Consider the following 4,740-nt stretch of genomic DNA (forward strand, 5'->3'; position numbering starts at 1 on the left):
ATAAATATACGGAGGATTTCCATTTTCTTCACACCGCCTCGCGAGATTCGGTCGGCAGGATTTCAGCAACGCCCGTCTCGTCCGCTTTCTAATTCGCGGGGAGAACGCCATCGAGTAACCGTTTTGAATTTAATACAACAGAGACGTGTGAGAGGGACAGCCGCCGCCGTAGATATTATACATATAGAGGGCTGTCCCTCGCATTGTGGTTGCGCGGAATCCCGAAAGTTTTTCTTCGTTTTAGTATTCACACGCGGTTTTCCCGTTAAAGTATCCGAACCATTACATATTATACAACTATACGCTGCAGTGTTTCCGGTCTGTTGGCCGTATTTAATTACTCCGCTGCGAACCCCCGAGAATGATGTTAGAAAAATAAAAATGACTTTTAACAAAACTTTCACGTCTTATTGTATACATACATATACATATAATGTAACGGGCGGGAGAAAAACGCACGCTCTTGCCGTCGTCATTCGCGATAATTATTCAAATGTCTGCCAATTTTCCACCATCAGTTTATGGTTTGCCGTTTTCCTTTGTCGACGTGAAATGTAAATTTCACAGCGTTTGAAATCTAATTGTCCCTTACGCGGTTGTCGTCACATCGTACTTGCCCATTTTATGTCAACTCAAACGCCAAAAGAAAAATTCAACAATATTTTTCTTTCATCTACTCGTATACATATATTTATACACCTACACAGACAGCGGAATACATTTTAGCTACCTAATAGTATTATGTTATAAAATGTGCTTTACGTGAAGTGGTAGAAATGATACTATGGGGAAAAAAACCAGGCTAGCTTATAATAATACAATACGAGTCATTATATATTATTATTATGTGACTAGATGCAGCGTGCTTGTGTTGAAAACTCCAATTATGCTAAAACAGTTTTTTTTTTATCCTAAAAACAATGATAAGATTAAAATACAATATTGTATTGTAATTTTTCTAGACGCACACAAATACATTTTTTCTATATTATAATGTATTCATATAATAGGTACCTTTTTTTTGTTGTTGATAAAAACATTTTTTTTTTTTTTTAATTATAATAGCTAGAAAATTACTTTTTATTGTGTCTATATGATATATACACATGCGATGAAACAATTCGAAACCAAAAACTATTAAGAATGAAAATGCGCTCCTATATTCTTTACGTACTAGTTTATACTAGTATATGTACTTGTACTTATAATAGTGTCATAAACAGCTTGGTTTTCTTCGAACAATAATCGTTTAGGAATATTACATTTTTCATAAAACCCACACTACGCGTATAGCTGAAAACAAAATATGACATTATTAAATTATTTATAGATTATTTTTTTTTTAGATTTATAAAATTCATCAATATACTTTGGTCCTGTAGGAAAGTTAATTTTAATTTAATGTTGGAAACAACTGTGTTAATATTTACGGAGATAATTTGATTTAAAATAAATTAAAATACAAAAATGCTCAAAGAATTTTATAAATATGTCTTTCTTACGATAAGAAAGAAGAACTACATAATGCAATTATTAAACGTTAGCTGCTATTAATCTCCTCAGTATTTTTGAATGTTAATATTTAATGCTTGAAAATTATCAATAAATAAATAGTAATATTATGGGTACAAGTAGGTATTATTAAAAAGCTACAAATCTAATAAACTGTTTTAATAATTAATTTTGAAATTTATAATTAAATCCAGCCCAATGGTACATTTGCAGATTTAAAATATGATTTTAATCCAAAAAAATTCAATTGTTCTTTTTAAAAGGTTTTTATTTACATTTTTCATAATATAAAATATACATTTGAGCGTATATTGTACACATTATTTCTATATTACATTATTGTACATAATGGCTATGGCCTATGGGTGGGTTGTGATTATGTCTATAGTATAATATGTTTTTTACACACTGTAGGTGATTGTTTATTATTTTATAATTTAAATTTAGATTAGCCTTTTCCCGTGTTGTCACTACTACCATGTGCAGGCGCCGATCTGGTTATCGGTCACTACCAAATCATTCGTCGGGCGACCTATACAAATTATCAAAACAATGACACCGCAAGCCGTTACGGATTATATTTACAATAGCCATACCTACCTATCGTAATACTCTCTACGTTTTTAATATTTTTATTAATATATGCCCTGCCCGTACATACATAATTTATCGTTAGTTAATATTATGAAAAATACAGCAAGACAATCAAACGTTTATTTTTCGTGAAGTAAGTGTAAGTACTTATAGTCGTTTAATCGGAATGCATATTTTAAATATAAAGTTCCCGCGCAATAATAAATAGTACCAATCCTTCGGATGATAATCGTGGCATAGATCAATTAAAAAAATATATCAAAAGATGCACGAGCCTTTGTTACGATTTGCAAGTGCGTATAGACATAATGTTTTGGTTGTTCGTTACATTATTATCGTTTTGCAAAAGACCAAATTTGGTCGAATGTCAACATTCACTATAAACTGTACGTCGACATTCGATTATATCACTGGCGAGTGTGTGAACAATTGTTTGATATAACAATATAATCGATCATCATCGCACGGTTTAAGATAACCTAAATACCTATCGTCTTAAAATATTGTGGAACTAGTGTGGTGTCGCGGCTGTAAGCGGGAACACCCACACTGTTCCAGCATACGCTTACTTTTGACTCCGTAGCAGAGAGAGGTACAGGTACACAGGTTTTAGGTAATGAATTATTGTGAGATCGTTTTATTGTAAGAGCTACATAATATGCACGTTGGTCGTAGAGGTACATCTAAGAGCGGTCGCGTGGTCGTTCGTGTCGACGGAATCGTGTGGGTGCTCGTTGCACACGCGATCGAGGGAGGCAGGGAGCGTTAAGTACGTCGGTGAGACGAGTCGCCGTCGGAACATGGGTTATGGGACGAGACGAGCGGAGGTCGTTGCGATGACCGTTCGAGGTCGTATCGCTATTCGGCTTGTCGGTGCGTCGGAAGACATGACGTCGGGTGAGAGCGAATCACTGTAAACGCGTGTGGCTCGGTCGAGGGCTGTGAGCAAAGAGATCGAAACCGGCCGGTGGTACGGCCGCGTCGTACTTGTCGCGGGACGAGTGGCCAGAATAAAATTAACTATTTTATTAATGTAGGCATGGGATGATAAAATAAAGGTAGGTATTAATAAATCAGAAAATAAAACTATTAGGTAATAAATTAATTGAAAAAATATTTACAAAACACAAACTATTGTAATGAAGCATTAATTAATTTTTTTATTTAAAACACTAGGTACCTACTATGTACAAATTAAGTTTACTTAACTTAAATAAGTAATGCCTAACTTAAAGTAAATTTTGAAACCTTTTTCTTTATCATGTTTTCTTTTTTTGTTTCAGCATTACATTTTTGGGAAAATTGTCGCATTCTCATATTAATATAATATCTAATTGCAAAAGCAATTATTTCTTCGCTATGCTGGAAACATGGAAAATAAATAATATTGTTTTTTAATAATTCAGTTAATATCAATTCAAAAACGTCTGCCATTAAACAATACTTTGTAAATAATTGTTCAATTTTACAGACAAAATTAAAAAAATGTAAATTTGGATGAATAAGTCCACCTCTGGAAGTTAAGTTAGTTAGTCGAGCAACAGGTTCAACCGAATTCAAATATGGTTGCTTAACTGCAGCTTGGCAAGTAGTACATTTGAAATAACGGATTATTTGTTTAGAAAAATAACCGGTGACATAATATAAAATGCAGTCTATTACAGGGGATAAATAATAATCATGATCGCTGACTTCTACAGTATCATCCAAACTCCAGTCTTCCTGTTCAATAGCAAAATCCAGTCTATCACGAATAATTTGTAACGATGATTTGTTCTTGTTGTCACAACTATTATAAATTTGTTTGATACTATCAAGAGTAATTAAATTCTGGGAAGGTTTATTGTTTTCAACAGAGCAATTTCCAGATTTGGGTGGTTTTAAGACACTGTAAACCGACAACAACTTATATAATTGCAAAAAAGTTGGTGTTGCAGGGTGATCATTTGCACCACCTGCCTGCCGAACTGTACCAAAAAAGCGCTGAAATTTTTAAATAAAATTATAGATGTAAAACAATAAATTACTATGGACGTTTAACAATAAATATCATAGTTATACTTCTACACGGTCTTGATTAATTTTTCCCGTTAGTATGTAGGCCATATTATAATGTTTTTGTAAGTAATCACAAATTTGCAAAGTGGAGGTTATAGTCACTCTTAACCCATCTGCAGTATTTTTTGTTAGGAAGTGGTTAGGTTTGATCTTTTTATCAAGAACACGTTGTTCCCATTCGTCAAGCCACTTGAGAGTACTTTCTAAAACCTGTAAATAATCAACCAAATTAAAATAAAGTAAATAGGAACAATTTCAAAGCTTTAAAATAAAATAACAAATTTTATTTTGCTGAAAAAAGCATAATTGAGAGCATAATTAGCATAGTAATTTTGTGTGTCAAAAACATAAAATTATTATCTTAATGAATAAATGGTAGTAATTAAATACATAAATCTCAAAATATTTAAGCAATTTATTAAGTATTTTATATTTATAATTAAATAATGTGCAATAATAGTTTAAATAATAGAGCAAAATATGTTTTTATCTTTGTAAAGCATGTAAAATCTTGGTGCATAAGCATATAAGCCAGAGTATGGTTATAATTTTTTTCTTACTCATTTTAAATACTCC

General features: G+C 32.3%; 1 protein-coding gene across 1 annotated transcript in view; it reads right to left on the reverse strand.

Annotated features, from left to right (window-relative positions):
* Positions 1-4,740, reverse strand: part of LOC100164456 (prolactin-releasing peptide receptor) — a 184,074-nt gene that overhangs the window by 98,615 nt on the left and 80,719 nt on the right. The window lies entirely within an intron of this gene.

This window comes from Acyrthosiphon pisum, chromosome A2 (genome assembly GCF_005508785.2).
Source record: "Acyrthosiphon pisum isolate AL4f chromosome A2, pea_aphid_22Mar2018_4r6ur, whole genome shotgun sequence".
NCBI lineage: Eukaryota > Metazoa > Arthropoda > Insecta > Hemiptera > Aphididae > Acyrthosiphon > Acyrthosiphon pisum.